Raw genomic sequence first — 22,975 nt, 5'->3', positions numbered from 1 at the left:
CTCCAAACAGTACAAAGTTAACCATGCACATCATAATTAACATGAATAGTGCATTAGTATTTGCCATGAAAAGCTCCTGGGCACCACACCAGGATGGCTGCATTGTTAAGGCATTTGACTTAAGATCCAATGGATATATATCTGCATGGGATCAAACCCCAATTCTGGTATGCATGTTAATTTCAGATTCCTAAATATGTACAAGGTATAACTTTATTTTTTAAGGACATGTACAAAAGTTGATGTTGCTTGCATTTGTAAACCACCATACTTGTTCCACAAAATCCTTGACATGTGATAGGGCAAAAAAGAATGATAGCGACTATCTACAAATGTTGCTTGTAATCATTCAAAAGAAAGGACAGTCTTGATAGATGAGCAGTTCGAAATGTGGTGAAAATTAATGTCTTTAAACAAATATGGAATTATTATAAAACTTTTTATTCATAAGAGCCTTACTTGTGAAGAATAGAAATATAAGTATCATACTTTAAAAAAAAAAACAATTACCAGACTTATGTAATAAGTAACAGTCAAAGCAGTATAAAGTTTGCTGAATAATTGCCCATGCACATTAAAAGATACATATGCTTTGCAATAGTATTTGCCATGTAAATCAAACCAGGATGGCCGAGTGGTTAAGGCGTTGGACTTAAGATCCAATGGATACATATCTGCGTGGGTTCGATCCCCACTTCTGGTATGCATTTTAATTTCAGCTAACTAAATATTTATGATGAAGATTTCGGCAATTAGGGAAAACTCTCAAAATTCTGTGAAAATCATTAACTTAAATTACATTGCTAAAAAAATATTTTCAATCCATTTTTTCAAAGAACCTGGCTTTCTATGAAGAAAAGAAACAATGATATCATAATATCCATTAAAATACCAAAAGTTATGTAATATTTTAAACTCCAAGCGGTTCAAAGTTAACAATGCACAGGAAAATAAACATGAATAGTGCAATAGTATTTGCATTGAAAACACACAGGGCAACATACCAGGATGGCCGAGTGGTTAAGGCGTTGGACTTAAGATCCAATGGATATATATCCGCGTGGGTTCGAACCCCACTTCAGGTATGTATTTTAATTTCGGATTCCTAAATATGTACAAGGAACAATATAATCGAATAGGGATGTACAAGAGTCATTTTGTTTACATTTGTAAACTACCATACATGTTCCACAAAAGCATTGAAATGTGACAGTGCAAATAAACTTATGTAATAATTTAGACTCCAAACAGTACAAAGTTTGCATAAAAGTTGACCATGCACATTAACATATACATATGCAATGGGGTTCAGAATGTAATCCTGATGGACTGGATGCCTATGGTCAGAATACCGACATCAGCAACCTGACCATTAAAATCCTGACAGCCCTGCAGTTAATACCATAACCCTTCCATGTTCTCTGCCCTAACCCTAATCCTCCCTTTTGGGTGCCTATACCTTACCCTCCCCGGAATGCCTGACACTAACCCTCCATTCCCCAATGCCTAAAGCTAATGCTCCCTGCTTGGTGTCTAACACTAACCTCCTCTTCTAAGTGACTAAACCAAAGCCTCCCTCCCTGGTACCTAACTCTAACCTACCTGTCCCTACACCGCAACCCCCCTTCTAATGCCTAAACCTAACCTCCCCCCTCCCCGTGGCAGGACAAGATTACATCCTGCTGAGAGGACATTCAGAATTCTAGGTGTCAGTATTTTCATGCTGTTAATCCCACTTCTGTTGGCATTTTGGTGCTGTTATTATGGCTGGTGGGTACGATTATGGTGTCAGTATTATGATAGCCAGGATCCCGCACGGAAGCCTTTTAACTGGGTACCATGCTTTGCAAAAGTATTTGCCATGAAAATGTCAAAAGCCTCACATCAGGATGGCTGAGTGGTTAAGGTGTTGGACTTAAGATTCAATGGATTTACATCTGCATGGGATAGATCCCCACTTCTGGTTTGTATTTCAATTTCAGCTAACCAAATGAGGAAGAATTTGTCAATTAGGGAAAACTTTCAAACTATGGTGAAAGTCAATAACTTAAGCTACAGTACTTTAATAAAAAAAATATTTTCAATCCATTTTTTCAAAGAACCTGGCTTTCTATGAAGAAAAGAAACAATGATATCATAATATCCATTAAAATACCAAAAGTTATGTAATATTTTAAAATCCAAGCGGTTCAAAGTTAACAATGCACAGGAAAATGAACATGAATAGTGCAATAGTATTTGCATTGAAAATACCCAGGGCAACATACCAGGATGGCCGAGTGGTTAAGGCGTTGGACTTAAGATCCAATGGATATATATCCGCGTTGGTTTGAACCACACTTCTGGTATGTATTTTAATTTCGGATTCCTAAATATGTACAAGGAACAATATAATCGAATAGGGAAATGTACAAGAGTCATTTTGTTTACATTTGTAAACTACCATACATGTTCCACAAAAGCATTGAAATGTGACAGTGCAAATAAACTTATGTAATAATTTAGACTCCAAACAGAACAAAGTTTGCATAAAAGTTGACCATGCACATTAACATATACATATGCAATGGGGTTCAGAATGTAATCCTGATGGACTGGATGCCTATGGTCAGAATACCGACATCAGCAACCTGACCCTTAAAATCCTGACAGCCCTGCAGTTAATACCATAACCCTTCCATGTTCCCTGCCCTAACCCTAATCCTCCCTTTTGGGTGTCTAAACCTTACACCCTCTCCTTGGGTGCCTAAACCTTACCCTCCCCGGGATGCCTAACACTAACCCTCCATTCCCCAATGCCTAAAGCTAATGCTCCCTGCTTTGTGTCTAACAATAACCTCCTCTTCTTAGTGACTAAACCAAACCCTCCCTCCCTGGTACCTAACTCTAACCTACCTGTCCCTACACCGTAACCCCCCTTCTAATGCCTAAACCTAACCTCTCCCCTCCCCGTGGCAGGACAAGATTACATCCTGCTGAGAGGACATTCAGAATTCTAGGTGTCAGTATTTTCATGCTGTTAATCCCACCTCTGTTGGCATTTTGGTGCTGTTATTATGGCTGGTGGGTACGATTATGGTGTCAGTATTATGATAGCCAAAATCCCGCACGGAAGCCTTTTAACTGGGTCCCATGCTTTGCAAAAGTATTTGCCATGAAAATGTCAAAAGCCTCACATCAGGATGGCTGAGTGGTTAAGGTGTTGGACTTAAGATTCAATGGATTTACATCTGCATGGGATAGATCCCCACTTCTGGTTTGTATTTCAATTTCAGCTAACCAAATGAGGAAGAATTTGTCAATTAGGGAAAACTTTCAAACTATGGTGAAAGTCAATAACTTAAGCTACAGTACTTTGATAAAAAAAATATTTTCAATCCATTTTCTCCTAAGAAACTGATTTTATATAACGTAAGTTAACAATGACATCCTAATATCCAGTGCTTAAAGTGGTCCTAGAGAGGTGGTGGAACTCACCCATCTTCCCACGGTGGCAATTCAACAAAGGTATTGCGCGCGCCGTAGGCGTGTGCTGCAAAAAGGGGCGTGGTCTCAAAAAAGGGGCGTGTTACACAATAGTAATAACGCCCACAGTAGTAGCACCCCATAATACACATAATGCCTACAGCAGTAGCGCCTCTTGTACAATGCCCACAGTGGTAGCGCCCCTTATATAGAGCCCATAGTAGTGGTGCCCCTTATACAATGCTCGCAATAGCAGTGCCCCTTATGACCCCAGGAGTGATGCCCCTTATGAAGTGCCCCCTTTACAATGCCCTCATTAGTAGTGCCCCCAGTATTAATGCCCTTAATGGTAATGCCCCCAGTCGTTTAGCCCCTGTAGTTATGCCCCCTTGTAGTTTAGCCCCCAGTAGTAATGCCTCCAAGTAGTAATGCCCCCAGTAGTTTAACCCCTGTAGTTATGCCCCCAGTAGTAATGCCACTGCAGTTATGCCCCCAGTAGTAATGCCCTCCTGTAGTTTGCCCCCTGTAGTCTGCACCCAGTAGTAATGTCTCCCAGTAGTAATGCCCCCAGTAGTAATGCAACCAGTAGATGCCCCTCTGTAGTTTGCCCCCCAGTAGTAATGCCCCTCAGTAGTAATGTCCCCCAGTAAATGCCCCCCAGTAGATGCCCCTCAGTAGTAATGCCCTCCTGTAGTTTGCCCCCTTTTAGTAATGTCCCCCAGTAGTACTGCCCCTCAGTAGTCTGTCCCACAGTAGTAATGCCATTCTGTAGTAATGTCCCCCAGTAGTAATGCCCCCCAGTAAATGCCCCCCAGTAGATGCCCCTTAGTAGCTTGCCCCCCAGTAGTAATGCCCTCCTGTAGTTTGCCCCCCTTGTAGTATTGTCCCCCAGTAGTACTGCCCCTCAGTAGTCTGTCCCCCAGTAGTAATGCCCTTCTGTAGTTTGCCCCCTTGTAGTTTGCCCCCAGTAGTAATGTCCCCCAGTAAATGCCCCCCAGTAGTAATGACCCCAGTAGATGCCCCTCAGTAGTTTGCCCCCCCAGTAATAATGCCCCCGTAGTAATGACCTCTCAGTAGTTTGCCCCCCAGCTGCTACACAAATAAAAAAAATTAAAAAACACAGCACACGCCATACTTACCAAGCCCCGCTCCTTGTCCGGCCGCTGCAGTCCTCTCGTCGCCCGCTCCTCTGCACTATGAGAGAGACGTCATGACGTCTCCCCCATAGCGCGCACTGACTGAGCCGGAAGGCGGAGCTCAGTACTGAGCTCCTGCCTCCGGCTGCCGCTGTGCGGGAAGACGGGCGCCCGCTGGTAACACACTCTCAGCGGGCGCCCGTCATCTCCCTGCAGCGACGGGGGACACATCGCCGGGTTAGGTGAGCCAGAGGAGGTGGAACTGCGTTCCGTCTCCAAGTGGAACTGACGGAACGCAGTTCCGCCCCGTTCCGGCTCACTTTAACCCCTGCTAATATCCATTAAAATACCCAGTTATGTAATATTTTAAACTCCAAACAGTACAAAGTTAACCATGCACATCATAATTAACATGAATAGTGCATTAGTATTTGCCATGAAAAGCTATTGGGCACCACACCAGGATGGCTGCATTGTTAAGGCATTTGACTTAAGATCCAATGGATATATATCTGCATGGGATCAAACCCCAATTCTGGTATGCATGTTAATTTCAGATTCCTAAATATGTACAAGGTATAACTTTATTTTTTAAGGACATGTACAAAAGTTGATGTTGCTTGCATTTGTAAACCACCATACTTGTTCCACAAAATCCTTGACATGTAACAGGGCAAAAAAGAATGATAGCGACTATCTACAAATGTTGCTTGTAATCATTCAAAAGAAAGGACAGTCTTGATAGATGAGCAGTTCGAAATGTGGTGAAAATTAATGTCTTTAAACAAATATGGAAATACTATAAAACTTTTTATTCATAAGAGCCTTACTTGTGAGGAATAGACATATAAGTATCATACTTTAAAAAAAAACAATTACCAGACTTATGTAATAAGTAACAGTCAAAGCAGTATAAAGTTTGCTGAATAAGTGCCCATGCACATTAAAAGATACATATGCTTTGCAATAGTATATGACATGTAAATCAAACCAGGATGGCCGAGTGGTTAAGGCGTTGGACTTAAGATCCAATGGATACATATCCGCGTGGGTTCGATCCCCACTTCTGGTATGCATTTTAATTTCAGCTAACTAAATATTTATGATGAAGATTTCGGCAATTAGGGAAAACTCTCAAAATTCTGTGAAAATCATTAACTTAAATTACATTGCTAAAAAATATTTTCAATCCATTTTTTCAAAGAACCTGGCTTTCTATGAAGAAAAGAAACAATGATATCATAATATCCATTAAAATACCAAAAGTTATGTAATATTTTAAACTCCAAGCGGTTCAAAGTTAACAATGCACAGGAAAATAAACATGAATAGTGCAATAGTATTTGCATTGAAAATACCCAGGGCAACATACCAGGATGGCCGAGTGGTTAAGGCATTGGACTTAAGATCCAATGGATATATATCCTCGTGGGTTCGAGCCCCAATTCTGGTATGTATTTTAATTTCGGATTCCTAAATATGTACAAGGAACAATATAATCGAATAGGGAAATGTACAAGAGTCATTTTGTTTACATTTGTAAACTACCATACATGTTCCACAAAAGCATTGAAATTTGACAATGCAAATAAACTTATGTAATAATTTAGACTCCAAACAGTACAAAGTTTGCATAAAAGTTGACCATGCACATTAACATATACATATGCAATGGGGTTCAGAATGTAATCCTGATGGACTGGATGCCTATGGTCAGAATACCGACATCAGCAACCTGACCATTAAAATCCTGACAGCCCTGCAGTTAATACCATAACCCTTCCATGTTCCCAACCCTAACCCTAATCCTCCCTTTTGGGTGCCTAAACCTTACCCTCCCCGGGATGCCTGACACTAACCCTCCATTCCCCAATGCCTAAAGCTAATGCTCCCTGCTTGGTGTCTAACACTAACCTCCTCTTCTAAGTGACTAAACCAAACCCTCCCTCCCTGGTACCTAACTCTAACCTACCTGTCCCTACACCGTAACCCCCCTTCTAATGCCTAAACCTAACCTCTCCCCTCCCCGTGGCAGGACAAGATTACATCCTGCTGAGAGGACATTCAGAATTCTAGGTGTCAGTATTTTCATGCTGTTAATCCCACCTCTGTTGGCATTTTGGTACCGTTATTATGGCTGGTGGGTACGATTATGGTGTCAGTATTATGATAGCCAGGATCCCGCACGGAAGCCTTTTAACTGGGTACCATGCTTTGCAAAAGTATTTGCCATGAAAATGTCAAAAGCCTCACATCAGGATGGCCGAGTGGTTAAGGTGCTGGACTTAAGATTCAATGGATTTACATCTGCATGGGATAGATCCCCACTTCTGGTTTGTATTTCAATTTCAGCTAACCAAATGAGGAAGAATTTGTCAATTAGGGAAAACTTTCAAACTATGGTGAAAGTCAATAACTTAAGCTACAGTACTTTAATAAAAAAATATTTTCAATCCATTTTTTCAAAGAACCTCGCTTTCTATGAAAAAAAGAAACAATGATATCATAATATCCATTAAAATACCAAAAGCTATGTAATATTTTAAAATCAAAGCAGTTCAAAGTTAACAATGCACAGGAAAATGAACATGAATAGTGCAATAGTATTTGCATTGAAAATACCCAGGGCAACATACCAGGATGGCAGAGTGGTTAAGGTGTTGGACTTAAGATCCAATGGATATATATCCGCGTTGGTTTGAACCACACTTCTGGTATGTATTTTAATTTCGGATTCCTAAATATGTACAAGGAACAATATAATCGAATAGGGAAATGTACAAGAGTCATTTTGTTTACATTTGTAAACTACCATACATGTTCCACAAAAGCATTGAAATGTGACAGTGCAAATAAACTTATGTAATAATTTAGACTCCAAACAGAACAAAGTTTGCATAAAAGTTGACCGTGCACATTAACATATACATATGCAATGGGGTTCAGAATGTAATCCTGATGGACTGGATGCCTATGGTCAGAATACCGACATCAGCAACCTGACCATTAAAATCCTGACAGCCCTGCAGTAAATACCATAACCCTTCCATGTTCCCTGCCCTAACCCTAATCCTCCCTTTTGGGTGTCTAAACCTTACACCCTCTCCTTGGGTGCCTAAACCTTACCCTCCCTGGGATGACTAACACTAACCCTCCATTCCCCAATGCCTAAAGCTAATGCTCCCTGCTTGGTGTCTAACAATAACCTCCTCTTCTAAGTGACTAAACCAAACCCTCCCTCCCTGGTACCTAACTCTAATCTACCTGTCCCTACACCGTAACCCCCCTTCTAATGCCTAAACCTAACCTCTCCCCTCCCCGTGGCAGGACAAGATTACATCCTGCTGAGAGTACATTCAGAATTCTAGGTGTCAGTATTTTCATGCTGTTAATCCCACCTCTGTTGGCATTTTGGTGCCATTATTATGGCTGGTGGGTACGATTATGGTGTCAGTATTATGATAGCCAGAATCCCGCATGGAAGCCTTTTAACTGGGTCCCATGCTTTGCATAAGTATTTGCCATGAAAATGTCAAAAGCCTCACATCAGGATGGCCGAGTGGTTAAGGTGTTGGACTTAAGATTCAATGGATTTACATCTGCATGGGATAGATCCCCACTTCTGGTTTGTATTTCAATTTCAGCTAACCAAATGAGGAAGAATTTGTCAATTAGGGAAAACTTTCAAACTATGGTGAAAGTCAATAACTTAAGCTACAGTACTTTGATAAAAAAAATATTTTCAATCCATTTTCTCCAAAGAAACTGATTTTATATAACGTAAGTTAACAATGACATCCTAATATCCATTAAAATACCCAGTTATGTAATATTTTAAACTCCAAACAGTACAAAGTTAACCATGCACATCATAATTAACATGAATAGTGCATTAGTATTTGCCATGAAAAGCTCCTGGGCACCACACCAGGATGGCTGCATTGTTAAGGCATTTGACTTAAGATCCAATGGATATATATCTGCATGGGATCAAACCCCAATTCTGGTATGCATGTTAATTTCAGATTCCTAAATATGTACAAGGTATAACTTTATTTTTTAAGGACATGTACAAAAGTTGATGTTGCTTGCATTTGTAAACCACCATACTTGTTCCACAAAATTCTTGACATGTGACAGGGCAAAAAAGAATGATAGCGACTATCTACAAATGTTGCTTGTAATCATTCAAAAGAAAGGACTTCTTGATAGATGAGCAGTTCGAAATGTGGTGAAAATTAATGTCTTTAAACAAATATGGAATTATTATAAAACTTTTTATTCATAAGAGCCTTACTTGTGAGGAATAGAAATATAAGTATCATACTTTAAAAAAAAAAACAATTACCAGACTTATGTAATAAGTAACAGTAAAAGCAGTATAAAGTTTGCTGAATAATTGCCCATGCACATTAAAAGATACATATGCTTTGCAATAGTATTTGACATGTAAATCAAACCAGGATGGCCGAGTGGTTAAGGCGTTGGACTTAAGATGCAATGGATACATATCCGCGTGGGTTCGATCCCCACTTCTGGTATGCATTTTAATTTTAGCTAACTAAATATTTATGATGAAGATTTCGGCATAAACTCTCAAAATTCTGTGAAAATCATTAACTTAAATTACATTGCTAAAAGAATATTTTCAATCCATTTTTTCAAAGAACCTGGCTTTCTATGAAGAAAAGAAACAATGATATCATAATATCCATTAAAATACCAAAAGTTATGTAATATTTTAAACTCCAAGCGGTTCAAAGTTAACAATGCACAGGAAAATAAATATGAATAGTGCAATAGTATTTGCATTGAAAATACCCAGAGCAACATACCAGGATGGCCGAGTGGTTAAGGTGTTGGACTTAAGATCCAATGGATATATATCCGCGTGGGTTCGAACCCCACTTCTGGTATGCATTTTAATTTCGGATTCCTAAATATGTACAAGGAACAATATAATCGAATAGGGAAATGTACAAGAGTCATTTTGTTTACATTTGTAAACTACCATAAATGTTCCACAAAAGCATTGAAATGTGACAGTGCAAATAAACTTATGTAATAATTTAGACTCCAAACAGTACAAAGTTTGCATAAAAGTTGACCATGCACATTAACATATACATATGCAATGGGGTTCAGAATGTAATCCTGATGGACTGGATGCCTATGGTCAGAATACCGACATCAGCAACCTGACCATTAAAATCCTGACAGCCCTGCAGTTAATACCATAACCCTTCCATGTTCCCTGCCCTAACCCTAATCCTCCCTTTGGGTGCCTAAACCTTACCCTCCCCGGAATGCCTGACACTAACCCTCCATTCCCCAATGCCTAAAGCTAATGCTCCCTGCTTGGTGTCTAACAATAACCTCCTCTTCTAAGTGACTAAACCAAAGCCTCCCTCCCTGGTACCTAACTCTAACCTACCTGTCCCTACACCGCAACCCCCCTTCTAATGCCTAAACCTTACCTCCCCCCTCCCCGTGGCAGGACAAGATTACATCCTGCTGAGAGGACATTCAGAATTCTAGGTGTCAGTATTTTCATGCTGTTAATCCCACCTCTGTTGGCATTTTGGTGCTGTTATTATGGCTGGTGGGTACGATTATGGTGTCAGTATTATGATAGCCAGGATCCCGCACGGAAGCCTTTTAACTGGGTACCATGCTTTGCAAAAGTATTTGCCATGAAAATGTCAAAAGCCTCACATCAGGATGGCCGAGTGGTTAAGGTGTTGGACTTAAGATTCAATGGATTTACATCTGCATGGGATAGATCCCCACTTCTGGTTTGTATTTCAATTTCAGCTAACCAAATGAGGAAGAATTTGTCAATTAGGGAAAACTTTCAAACTATGGTGAAAGTCAATAACTTAAGCTACAGTACTTTAATAAAAAAAATATTTTCAATCCATTTTTTCAAAGAACCTCGCTTTCTATGAAGAAAAGAAACAATGATATCATAATATCCATTAAAATACCAAAAGTTATGTAATATTTTAAAATCCAAGCGGTTCAAAGTTAACAATGCACAGGAAAATGAACATGAATAGTGCAATAGTACTTGCATTGAAAATACCCAGGGCAACATACCAGGATGGCCGAGTGGTTAAGGTGTTGGACTTAAGATCCAATGGATATATATCCGCGTTGGTTTGAACCACACTTCTGGTATGTATTTTAATTTCGGATTCCTAAATATGTACAAGGAACAATATAATCGAATAGGGAAATGTACAAGAGTCATTTTGTTTACATTTGTAAACTACCATACATGTTCCACAAAAGCATTGAAATGTGACAGTGCAAATAAACTTATGTAATAATTTAGACTCCAAACAGAACAAAGTTTGCATAAAAGTTGACCATGCACATTAACATATACATATGCAATGGGGTTCAGAATGTAATCCTGATGGACTGGATGCCTATGGTCAGAATACCGACATCAGCAACCTGACCATTAAAATCCTGACAGCCCTGCAGTTAATACCATAACCCTTCCATGTTCCCTGCCCTAACCCTAATCCTCCCTTTTGGGTGCCTAAACCTTACCCTCCCCGGGATGCCTGACACTAACCCTCCATTCCCCAATGCCTAAAGCTAATGCTCCCTGCTTGGTGTCTAACACTAACCTCCTCTTCTAAGTGACTAAACCAAAGCCTCCCTCCCTGGTACCTAACTCTAACCTACCTGTCCCTACACCGCAACCCCCCTTCTAATACCTAAACCTAACCTCCCCCCTCCCCGTGGCAGGACAAGATTACATCCTGCTGAGAGGACATTCAGAATTCTAGGTGTCAGTATTTTCATGCTGTTAATCCCACCTCTGTTGGCATTTTGGTGCTGTTATTATGGCTGGTGGGTACAATTATGGTGTCAGTATTATGATAGCCAGGATCCCGCACGGAAGCCTTTTAACTGGGTACCATGCTTTGCAAAAGTATTTGCCATGAAAATGTCAAAAGCCTCACATCAGGATGGCCGAGTGGTTAAGGTGTTGGACTTAAGATTCAATGGATTTTCATCTGCATGGGATAGATCCCCACTTCTGGTTTGTATTTCAATTTCAGCTAACCAAATGAGGAAGAATTTGTCAATTAGGGAAAACTTTCAAACTATGGTGAAAGTCAATAACTTAAGCTACAGTACTTTGATAAAAAAAAATATTTTCAATCCATTTTCTCCAAAGAAACTGATTTTATATAACGTAAGTTAACAATGACATCCTAATATCCATTAAAATACCCAGTTATGTAATATTTTAAACTCCAAACAGTACAAAGTTAACCATGCACATCATAATTAACATGAATAGTGCATTAGTATTTGCCATGAAAAGCTCCTGGGCACCACACCAGGATGGCTGCATTGTTAAGGCATTTGACTTAAGATCCAATGGATATATATCTGCATGGGATCAAACCCCAATTCTGGTATGCATGTTAATTTCAGATTCCTAAATATGTACAAGGTATAACTTTATTTTTTAAGGACATGTACAAAAGTTGATGTTGCTTGCATTTGTAAACCACCATACTTGTTCCACAAAATCCTTGACATGTAACAGGGCAAAAAAGAATGATAGCGACTATCTACAAATGTTGCTTGTAATCATTCAAAAGAAAGGACAGTCTTGATAGATGAGCAGTTCGAAATGTGGTGAAAATTAATGTCTTTAAACAAATATGGAAATACTATAAAACTTTTTATTCATAAGAGCCTTACTTGTGAGGAATAGACATATAAGTATCATACTTTTAAAAAAAACAATTACCAGACTTATGTAATAAGTAACAGTCAAAGCAGTATAAAGTTTGCTGAATAAGTGCCCATGCACATTAAAAGATACATATGCTTTGCAATAGTATATGACATGTAAATCAAACCAGGATGGCCGAGTGGTTAAGGCGTTGGACTTAAGATCCAATGGATACATATCCGCGTGGGTTCGATCCCCACTTCTGGTATGCATTTTAATTTCAGCTAACTAAATATTTATGATGAAGATTTCGGCAATTAGGGAAAACTCTCAAAATTCTGTGAAAATCATTAACTTAAATTACATTGCTAAAAAATATTTTCAATCCATTTTTTCAAAGAACCTGGCTTTCTATGAAGAAAAGAAACAATGATATCATAATATCCATTAAAATACCAAAAGTTATGTAATATTTTAAACTCCAAGCGGTTCAAAGTTAACAATGCACAGGAAAATAAACATGAATAGTGCAATAGTATTTGCATTGAAAATACCCAGGGCAACATACCAGGATGGCCGAGTGGTTAAGGCGTTGGACTTAAGATCCAATGGATATATATCCTCGTGGGTTCGAACCCCACTTCTGGTATGCATTTTAATTTCGGATTCCTAAATATGTACAAGGAACAATATAATCGAATAGGGAAATGTACAAGAGTCATTTTGTTTACATTTGTAAACTACCATACATGTTCCACAAAAGCATTGAAATGTGACAGTGCAAATAAACTTATGTAATAATTTAGACTCCAAACAGTACAAAGTTTGCATAAAAGTTGACCATGCACATTAACATATACATATGCAATGGGGTTCAGAATGTAATTCTGATGGACTGGATGCATATGGTCAGAATACCGACATCAGCAACCTGACCATTAAAATCCTGACAGCCCTGCAGTTAATACCATAACCCTTCCATGTTCCCTGCCCTAACCCTAATCCTCCCTTTTGGGTGCCTAAACCTTACCCTCCCCGGGATGCCTGACACTAACCCTCCATTCCCCAATGCCTAAAGCTAATGCTCCCTGCTTGGTGTCTGACACTAACCTCCTCTTCTAAGTGACTAAACCAAACCCTCCCTCCCTGGTACCTAACTCTAAAATACATGTCCCTACACCGTAACCCCCCTTCTAATGCCTAAACCTAACCTCCCCACTCCCCGTGGCAGGACAAGATTACATCCTGCTGAGAGGACATTCAGAATTCTAGGTGTCAGTATTTTCATGCTGTTAATCCCACCTCTGTTGGCATTTTGGTGCTGTTATTATGGCTGGTGGGTACGATTATGGTGTCAGTATTATGATAGCCAGGATCCCGCACGGAAGCCTTTTAACTGGGTACCATGCTTTGCAAAAGTATTTGCCATGGAAATGTCAAAAGCCTCACATCAGGATGGCTGAGTGGTTAAGGTGTTGGACTTAAGATTCAATGGATTTACATCTGCATGTGATAGATCCCCACTTCTGGTTTGTATTTCAATTTCAGCTAACCAAATGAGGAAGAATTTGTCAATTAGGGAAAACTTTCAAACTATGGTGAAAGTCAATAACTTAAGCTACAGTACTTTAATAAAAAAAATATTTTCAATCCATTTTTTCAAAGAACCTGGCTTTCTATGAAGAAAAGAAACAATGATATCATAATATCCATTAAAATACCAAAAGTTATGTAATATTTTAAAATCCAAGCGGTTCAAAGTTAACAATGCACAGGAAAATGAACATGAATAGTGCAATAGTATTTGCATTGAAAATACCCAGGGCAACATACCAGGATGGCCGAGTGGTTAAGGCGTTGGACTTAAGATCCAATGGATATATATCCGCGTTGGTTTGAACCACACTTCTGGTATGTATTTTAATTTCGGATTCCTAAATATGTACAAGGAACAATATAATCGAATAGGGAAATGTACAAGAGTCATTTTGTTTACATTTGTAAACTACCATACATGTTCCACAAAAGCATTGAAATGTGACAGTGCAAATAAACTTATGTAATAATTTAGACTCCAAACAGAACAAAGTTTGCATAAAAGTTGACCATGCACATTAACATATACATATGCAATGGGGTTCAGAATGTAATCCTGATGGACTGGATGCCTATGGTCAGAATACCGACATCAGCAACCTGACCCTTAAAATCCTGACAGCCCTGCAGTTAATACCATAACCCTTCCATGTTCCCTGCCCTAACCCTAATCCTCCCTTTTGGGTGTCTAAACCTTACACCCTCTCCTTGGGTGCCTAAACCTTACCCTCCCCGGGATGCCTAACACTAACCCTCCATTCCCCAATGCCTAAAGCTAATGCTCCCTGCTTTGTGTCTAACAATAACCTCCTCTTCTTAGTGACTAAACCAAACCCTCCCTCCCTGGTACCTAACTCTAACCTACCTGTCCCTACACCGTAACCCCCCTTCTAATGCCTAAACCTAACCTCTCCCCTCCCCGTGGCAGGACAAGATTACATCCTGCTGAGAGGACATTCAGAATTCTAGGTGTCAGTATTTTCATGCTGTTAATCCCACCTCTGTTGGCATTTTGGTGCTGTTATTATGGCAGGTGGGTACGATTATGGTGTCAGTATTATGATAGCCAAAATCCCGCACGGAAGCCTTTTAACTGGGTCCCATGCTTTGCAAAAGTATTTGCCATGAAAATGTCAAAAGCCTCACATCAGGATGGCTGAGTGGTTAAGGTGTTGGACTTAAGATTCAATGGATTTACATCTGCATGGGATAGATCCCCACTTCTGGTTTGTATTTCAATTTCAGCTAACCAAATGAGGAAGAATTTGTCAATTAGGGAAAACTTTCAAACTATGGTGAAAGTCAATAACTTAAGCTACAGTACTTTGATAAAAAAAATATTTTCAATCCATTTTCTCCTAAGAAACTGATTTTATATAACGTAAGTTAACAATGACATCCTAATATCCAGTGCTTAAAGTGGTCCTAGAGAGGTGGTGGAACTCACCCATCTTCCCACGGTGGCAATTCAACAAAGGTATTGCGCGCGCCGTAGGCGTGTGCTGCAAAAAGGGGCGTGGTCTCAAAAAAGGGGCGTGTTACACAATAGTAATAACGCCCACAGTAGTAGCACCCCATAATACACATAATGCCTACAGCAGTAGCGCCTCTTGTACAATGCCCACAGTGGTAGCGCCCCTTATATAGAGCCCATAGTAGTGGTGCCCCTTATACAATGCTCGCAATAGCAGTGCCCCTTATGACCCCAGGAGTGATGCCCCTTATGAAGTGCCCCCTTTACAATGCCCTCATTAGTAGTGCCCCCAGTATTAATGCCCTTAATGGTAATGCCCCCAGTCGTTTAGCCCCTGTAGTTATGCCCCCTTGTAGTTTAGCCCCCAGTAGTAATGCCTCCAAGTAGTAATGCCCCCAGTAGTTTAACCCCTGTAGTTATGCCCCCAGTAGTAATGCCACTGCAGTTATGCCCCCAGTAGTAATGCCCTCCTGTAGTTTGCCCCCTGTAGTCTGCACCCAGTAGTAATGTCTCCCAGTAGTAATGCCCCCAGTAGTAATGCAACCAGTAGATGCCCCTCTGTAGTTTGCCCCCCAGTAGTAATGCCCCTCAGTAGTAATGTCCCCCAGTAAATGCCCCCCAGTAGATGCCCCTCAGTAGTAATGCCCTCCTGTAGTTTGCCCCCTTTTAGTAATGTCCCCCAGTAGTACTGCCCCTCAGTAGTCTGTCCCACAGTAGTAATGCCATTCTGTAGTAATGTCCCCCAGTAGTAATGCCCCCCAGTAAATGCCCCCCAGTAGATGCCCCTTAGTAGCTTGCCCCCCAGTAGTAATGCCCTCCTGTAGTTTGCCCCCCTTGTAGTATTGTCCCCCAGTAGTACTGCCCCTCAGTAGTCTGTCCCCCAGTAGTAATGCCCTTCTGTAGTTTGCCCCCTTGTAGTTTGCCCCCAGTAGTAATGTCCCCCAGTAAATGCCCCCCAGTAGTAATGACCCCAGTAGATGCCCCTCAGTAGTTTGCCCCCCCAGTAATAATGCCCCCGTAGTAATGACCTCTCAGTAGTTTGCCCCCCAGCTGCTACACAAATAAAAAAAATTAAAAAACACAGCACACGCCATACTTACCAAGCCCCGCTCCTTGTCCGGCCGCTGCAGTCCTCTCGTCGCCCGCTCCTCTGCACTATGAGAGAGACGTCATGACGTCTCCCCCATAGCGCGCACTGACTGAGCCGGAAGGCGGAGCTCAGTACTGAGCTCCTGCCTCCGGCTGCCGCTGTGCGGGAAGACGGGCGCCCGCTGGTAACACACTCTCAGCGGGCGCCCGTCATCTCCCTGCAGCGACGGGGGACACATCGCCGGGTTAGGTGAGCCAGAGGAGGTGGAACTGCGTTCCGTCTCCAAGTGGAACTGACGGAACGCAGTTCCGCCCCGTTCCGGCTCACTTTAACCCCTGCTAATATCCATTAAAATACCCAGTTATGTAATATTTTAAACTCCAAACAGTACAAAGTTAACCATGCACATCATAATTAACATGAATAGTGCATTAGTATTTGCCATGAAAAGCTATTGGGCACCACACCAGGATGGCTGCATTGTTAAGGCATTTGACTTAAGATCCAATGGATATATATCTGCATGGGATCAAACCCCAATTCTGGTATGCATGTTAATTTCAGATTCCTAAATATGTACAAGGTATAACTTTATTTTTTAAGGACATGTACAAAAGTTGATGTTGCTTGCATTTGTAAACCACCATACTTGTTCCACAAAATCCTTGACATGTAACAGGGCAAAAAAGAATGATAGCGACTATCTACAAATGTTGCTTGTAATCATTCAAAAGAAAGGACAGTCTTGATAGATGAGCAGTTCGAAATGTGGTGAAAATTAATGTCTTTAAACAAATATGGAAATACTATAAAACTTTTTATTCATAAGAGCCTTACTTGTGAGGAATAGACATATAAGTATCATACTTTTAAAAAAAACAATTACCAGACTTATGTAATAAGTAACAGTCAAAGCAGTATAAAGTTTGCTGAATAAGTGCCCATGCACATTAAAAGATACATATGCTTTGCAATAGTATATGACATGTAAATCAAACCAGGATGGCCGAGTGGTTAAGGCGTTGGACTTAAGATCCAATGGATACATATCCGCGTGGGTTCGATCCCCACTTCTGGTATGCATTTTAATTTCAGCTAACTAAATATTTATGATGAAGATTTCGGCAATTAGGGAAAACTCTCAAAATTCTGTGAAAATCATTAACTTAAATTACATTGCTAAAAAATATTTTCAATCCATTTTTTCAAAGAACCTGGCTTTCTATGAAGAAAAGAAACAATGATATCATAATATCCATTAAAATACCAAAAGTTATGTAATATTTTAAACTCCAAGCGGTTCAAAGTTAACAATGCACAGGAAAATAAACATGAATAGTGCAATAGTATTTGCATTGAAAATACCCAGGGCAACATACCAGGATGGCCGAGTGGTTAAGGCATTGGACTTAAGATCCAATGGATATATATCCTCGTGGGTTCGAGCCCCAATTCTGGTATGTATTTTAATTTCGGATTCCTAAATATGTACAAGGAACAATATAATCGAATAGGGAAATGTACAAGAGTCATTTTGTTTACATTTGTAAACTACCATACATGTTCCACAAAAGCATTGAAATTTGACAATGCAAATAAACTTATGTAATAATTTAGACTCCAAACAGTACAAAGTTTGCATAAAAGTTGACCATGCACATTAACATATACATATGCAATGGGGTTCAGAATGTAATCCTGATGGACTGGATGCCTATGGTCAGAATACCGACATCAGCAACCTGACCATTAAAATCCTGACAGCCCTGCAGTTAATACCATAACCCTTCCATGTTCCCAACCCTAACCCTAATCCTCCCTTTTGGGTGCCTAAACCTTACCCTCCCCGGGATGCCTGACACTAACCCTCCATTCCCCAATGCCTAAAGCTAATGCTCCCTGCTTGGTGTCTAACACTAACCTCCTCTTCTAAGTGACTAAACCAAACCCTCCCTCCCTGGTACCTAACTCTAACCTACCTGTCCCTACACCGTAACCCCCCTTCTAATGCCTAAACCTAACCTCTCCCCTCCCCGTGGCAGGACAAGATTACATCCTGCTGAGAGGACATTCAGAATTCTAGGTGTCAGTATTTTCATGCTGTTAATCCCACCTCTGTTGGCATTTTGGTACCGTTATTATGGCTGGTGGGTACGATTATGGTGTCAGTATTATGATAGCCAGGATCCCGCACGGAAGCCTTTTAACTGGGTACCATGCTTTGCAAAAGTATTTGCCATGAAAATGTCAAAAGCCTCACATCAGGATGGCCGAGTGGTTAAGGTGCTGGACTTAAGATTCAATGGATTTACATCTGCATGGGATAGATCCCCACTTCTGGTTTGTATTTCAATTTCAGCTAACCAAATGAGGAAGAATTTGTCAATTAGGGAAAACTTTCAAACTATGGTGAAAGTCAATAACTTAAGCTACAGTACTTTAATAAAAAAATATTTTCAATCCATTTTTTCAAAGAACCTCGCTTTCTATGAAAAAAAGAAACAATGATATCATAATATCCATTAAAATACCAAAAGCTATGTAATATTTTAAAATCAAAGCAGTTCAAAGTTAACAATGCACAGGAAAATGAACATGAATAGTGCAATAGTATTTGCATTGAAAATACCCAGGGCAACATACCAGGATGGCAGAGTGGTTAAGGTGTTGGACTTAAGATCCAATGGATATATATCCGCGTTGGTTTGAACCACACTTCTGGTATGTATTTTAATTTCGGATTCCTAAATATGTACAAGGAACAATATAATCGAATAGGGAAATGTACAAGAGTCATTTTGTTTACATTTGTAAACTACCATACATGTTCCACAAAAGCATTGAAATGTGACAGTGCAAATAAACTTATGTAATAATTTAGACTCCAAACAGAACAAAGTTTGCATAAAAGTTGACCGTGCACATTAACATATACATATGCAATGGGGTTCAGAATGTAATCCTGATGGACTGGATGCCTATGGTCAGAATACCGACATCAGCAACCTGACCATTAAAATCCTGACAGCCCTGCAGTAAATACCATAACCCTTCCATGTTCCCTGCCCTAACCCTAATCCTCCCTTTTGGGTGTCTAAACCTTACACCCTCTCCTTGGGTGCCTAAACCTTACCCTCCCTGGGATGACTAACACTAACCCTCCATTCCCCAATGCCTAAAGCTAATGCTCCCTGCTTGGTGTCTAACAATAACCTCCTCTTCTAAGTGACTAAACCAAACCCTCCCTCCCTGGTACCTAACTCTAATCTACCTGTCCCTACACCGTAACCCCCCTTCTAATGCCTAAACCTAACCTCTCCCCTCCCCGTGGCAGGACAAGATTACATCCTGCTGAGAGTACATTCAGAATTCTAGGTGTCAGTATTTTCATGCTGTTAATCCCACCTCTGTTGGCATTTTGGTGCCATTATTATGGCTGGTGGGTACGATTATGGTGTCAGTATTATGATAGCCAGAATCCCGCATGGAAGCCTTTTAACTGGGTCCCATGCTTTGCAAAAGTATTTGCCATGAAAATGTAAAAAGCCTCACATCAGGATGGCCGAGTGGTTAAGGTGTTGGACTTAAGATTCAATGGATTTACATCTGCATGGGATAGATCCCCACTTCTGGTTTGTATTTCAATTTCAGCTAACCAAATGAGGAAGAATTTGTCAATTAGGGAAAACTTTCAAACTATGGTGAAAGTCAATAACTTAAGCTACAGTACTTTGATAAAAAAAATATTTTCAATCCATTTTCTCCAAAGAAACTGATTTTATATAACGTAAGTTAACAATGACATCCTAATATCCATTAAAATACCCAGTTATGTAATATTTTAAACTCCAAACAGTACAAAGTTAACCATGCACATCATAATTAACATGAATAGTGCATTAGTATTTGCCATGAAAAGCTCCTGGGCACCACACCAGGATGGCTGCATTGTTAAGGCATTTGACTTAAGATCCAATGGATATATATCTGCATGGGATCAAACCCCAATTCTGGTATGCATGTTAATTTCAGATTCCTAAATATGTACAAGGTATAACTTTATTTTTTAAGGACATGTACAAAAGTTGATGTTGCTTGCATTTGTAAACCACCATACTTGTTCCACAAAATTCTTGACATGTGACAGGGCAAAAAAGAATGATAGCGACTATCTACAAATGTTGCTTGTAATCATTCAAAAGAAAGGACTTCTTGATAGATGAGCAGTTCGAAATGTGGTGAAAATTAATGTCTTTAAACAAATATGGAATTATTATAAAACTTTTTATTCATAAGAGCCTTACTTGTGAGGAATAGAAATATAAGTATCATACTTTAAAAAAAAAAACAATTACCAGACTTATGTAATAAGTAACAGTAAAAGCAGTATAAAGTTTGCTGAATAATTGCCCATGCACATTTAAAGATACATATGCTTTGCAATAGTATTTGACATGTAAATCAAACAAGGATGGCCGAGTGGTTAAGGCGTTGGACTTAAGATGCAATGGATACATATCCGCGTGGGTTCGATCCCCACTTCTGGTATGCATTTTAATTTTAGCTAACTAAATATTTATGATGAAGATTTCGGCAATTAGGGAAAACTCTCAAAATTCTGTGAAAATCATTAACTTAAATTACATTGCTAAAAGAATATTTTCAATCCATTTTTTCAAAGAACCTGGCTTTCTATGAAGAAAAGAAACAATGATATCATAATATCCATTAAAATACCAAAAGTTATGTAATATTTTAAACTCCAAGCGGTTCAAAGTTAACAATGCACAGGAAAATAAATATGAATAGTGCAATAGTATTTGCATTGAAAATACCCAGAGCAACATACCAGGATGGCCGAGTGGTTAAGGTGTTGGACTTAAGATCCAATGGATATATATCCGCGTGGGTTCGAACCCCACTTCTGGTATGCATTTTAATTTCGGATTCCTAAATATGTACAAGGAACAATATAATCGAATAGGGAAATGTACAAGAGTCATTTTGTTTACATTTGTAAACTACCATAAATGTTCCACAAAAGCATTGAAATGTGACAGTGCAAATAAACTTATGTAATAATTTAGACTCCAAACAGTACAAAGTTTGCATAAAAGTTGACCATGCACATTAACATATACATATGCAATGGGGTTCAGAATGTAATCCTGATGGACTGGATGCCTATGGTCAGAATACCGACATCAGCAACCTGACCATTAAAATCCTGACAGCCCTGCAGTTAATACCATAACCCTTCCATGTTCCCTGCCCTAACCCTAATCCTCCCTTTGGGTGCCTAAACCTTACCCTCCCCGGAATGCCTGACACTAACCCTCCATTCCCCAATGCCTAAAGCTAATGCTCCCTGCTTGGTGTCTAACAATAACCTCCTCTTCTAAGTGACTAAACCAAAGCCTCCCTCCCTGGTACCTAACTCTAACCTACCTGTCCCTACACCGCAACCCCCCTTCTAATGCCTAAACCTTACCTCCCCCCTCCCCGTGGCAGGACAAGATTACATCCTGCTGAGAGGACATTCAGAATTCTAGGTGTCAGTATTTTCATGCTGTTAATCCCACCTCTGTTGGCATTTTGGTGCTGTTATTATGGCTGGTGGGTACGATTATGGTGTCAGTATTATGATAGCCAGGATCCCGCACGGAAGCCTTTTAACTGGGTACCATGCTTTGCAAAAGTATTTGCCATGAAAATGTCAAAAGCCTCACATCAGGATGGCCGAGTGGTTAAGGTGTTGGACTTAAGATTCAATGGATTTACATCTGCATGGGATAGATCCCCACTTCTGGTTTGTATTTCAATTTCAGCTAACCAAATGAGGAAGAATTTGTCAATTAGGGAAAACTTTCAAACTATGGTGAAAGTCAATAACTTAAGCTACAGTACTTTAATAAAAAAAATATTTTCAATCCATTTTTTCAAAGAACCTCGCTTTCTATGAAGAAAAGAAACAATGATATCATAATATCCATTAAAATACCAAAAGTTATGTAATATTTTAAAATCCAAGCGGTTCAAAGTTAACAATGCACAGGAAAATGAACATGAATAGTGCAATAGTACTTGCATTGAAAATACCCAGGGCAACATACCAGGATGGCCGAGTGGTTAAGGTGTTGGACTTAAGATCCAATGGATATATATCCGCGTTGGTTTGAACCACACTTCTGGTATGTATTTTAATTTCGGATTCCTAAATATGTACAAGGAACAATATAATCGAATAGGGAAATGTACAAGAGTCATTTTGTTTACATTTGTAAACTACCATACATGTTCCACAAAAGCATTGAAATGTGACAGTGCAAATAAACTTATGTAATAATTTAGACTCCAAACAGAACAAAGTTTGCATAAAAGTTGACCATGCACATTAACATATACATATGCAATGGGGTTCAGAATGTAATCCTGATGGACTGGATGCCTATGGTCAGAATACCGACATCAGCAACCTGACCATTAAAATCCTGACAGCCCTGCAG

At 39.7% G+C, this 22,975-nt stretch overlaps 16 non-coding genes across 16 annotated transcripts; all 16 read left to right on the top strand.

Annotated features, from left to right (window-relative positions):
• The first annotated feature begins 620 nt into the window (after positions 1–620).
• Positions 621–703, top strand: TRNAL-UAA (transfer RNA leucine (anticodon UAA)). Its single transcript has one exon. It is a non-coding gene; the product is annotated as a tRNA-Leu (tRNA).
• A 299-nt stretch (positions 704–1,002) lies between these two features.
• Positions 1,003–1,085, top strand: TRNAL-UAA (transfer RNA leucine (anticodon UAA)). The gene has a single exon. It is a non-coding gene; the product is annotated as a tRNA-Leu (tRNA).
• Positions 1,086–2,265: 1,180 nt separating this feature from the next.
• On the top strand, positions 2,266–2,348 carry TRNAL-UAA (transfer RNA leucine (anticodon UAA)). The gene has a single exon. It is a non-coding gene; the product is annotated as a tRNA-Leu (tRNA).
• A 3,242-nt stretch (positions 2,349–5,590) lies between these two features.
• TRNAL-UAA (transfer RNA leucine (anticodon UAA)) lies at positions 5,591–5,673 on the top strand. The gene has a single exon. It is a non-coding gene; the product is annotated as a tRNA-Leu (tRNA).
• A 298-nt stretch (positions 5,674–5,971) lies between these two features.
• On the top strand, positions 5,972–6,054 carry TRNAL-UAA (transfer RNA leucine (anticodon UAA)). The gene has a single exon. It is a non-coding gene; the product is annotated as a tRNA-Leu (tRNA).
• A 3,005-nt stretch (positions 6,055–9,059) lies between these two features.
• On the top strand, positions 9,060–9,142 carry TRNAL-UAA (transfer RNA leucine (anticodon UAA)). The gene has a single exon. It is a non-coding gene; the product is annotated as a tRNA-Leu (tRNA).
• Positions 9,143–9,434: 292 nt separating this feature from the next.
• On the top strand, positions 9,435–9,517 carry TRNAL-UAA (transfer RNA leucine (anticodon UAA)). Its single transcript has one exon. It is a non-coding gene; the product is annotated as a tRNA-Leu (tRNA).
• Positions 9,518–10,698: 1,181 nt separating this feature from the next.
• Positions 10,699–10,781, top strand: TRNAL-UAA (transfer RNA leucine (anticodon UAA)). Its single transcript has one exon. It is a non-coding gene; the product is annotated as a tRNA-Leu (tRNA).
• Positions 10,782–12,494: 1,713 nt separating this feature from the next.
• On the top strand, positions 12,495–12,577 carry TRNAL-UAA (transfer RNA leucine (anticodon UAA)). The gene has a single exon. It is a non-coding gene; the product is annotated as a tRNA-Leu (tRNA).
• A 298-nt stretch (positions 12,578–12,875) lies between these two features.
• Positions 12,876–12,958, top strand: TRNAL-UAA (transfer RNA leucine (anticodon UAA)). The gene has a single exon. It is a non-coding gene; the product is annotated as a tRNA-Leu (tRNA).
• Positions 12,959–14,140: 1,182 nt separating this feature from the next.
• TRNAL-UAA (transfer RNA leucine (anticodon UAA)) lies at positions 14,141–14,223 on the top strand. Its single transcript has one exon. It is a non-coding gene; the product is annotated as a tRNA-Leu (tRNA).
• A 3,242-nt stretch (positions 14,224–17,465) lies between these two features.
• Positions 17,466–17,548, top strand: TRNAL-UAA (transfer RNA leucine (anticodon UAA)). The gene has a single exon. It is a non-coding gene; the product is annotated as a tRNA-Leu (tRNA).
• A 298-nt stretch (positions 17,549–17,846) lies between these two features.
• On the top strand, positions 17,847–17,929 carry TRNAL-UAA (transfer RNA leucine (anticodon UAA)). The gene has a single exon. It is a non-coding gene; the product is annotated as a tRNA-Leu (tRNA).
• Positions 17,930–20,934: 3,005 nt separating this feature from the next.
• Positions 20,935–21,017, top strand: TRNAL-UAA (transfer RNA leucine (anticodon UAA)). Its single transcript has one exon. It is a non-coding gene; the product is annotated as a tRNA-Leu (tRNA).
• Positions 21,018–21,316: 299 nt separating this feature from the next.
• TRNAL-UAA (transfer RNA leucine (anticodon UAA)) lies at positions 21,317–21,399 on the top strand. The gene has a single exon. It is a non-coding gene; the product is annotated as a tRNA-Leu (tRNA).
• Positions 21,400–22,580: 1,181 nt separating this feature from the next.
• Positions 22,581–22,663, top strand: TRNAL-UAA (transfer RNA leucine (anticodon UAA)). Its single transcript has one exon. It is a non-coding gene; the product is annotated as a tRNA-Leu (tRNA).
• Positions 22,664–22,975: the final 312 nt, after the last annotated feature.

The sequence above is a fragment of the Pseudophryne corroboree genome, chromosome 4, assembly GCF_028390025.1.
Source record: "Pseudophryne corroboree isolate aPseCor3 chromosome 4, aPseCor3.hap2, whole genome shotgun sequence".
Taxonomy (NCBI): Eukaryota; Metazoa; Chordata; class Amphibia; order Anura; family Myobatrachidae; genus Pseudophryne; species Pseudophryne corroboree.
This window is presented reverse-complemented; position numbering and strand designations above follow the sequence as displayed.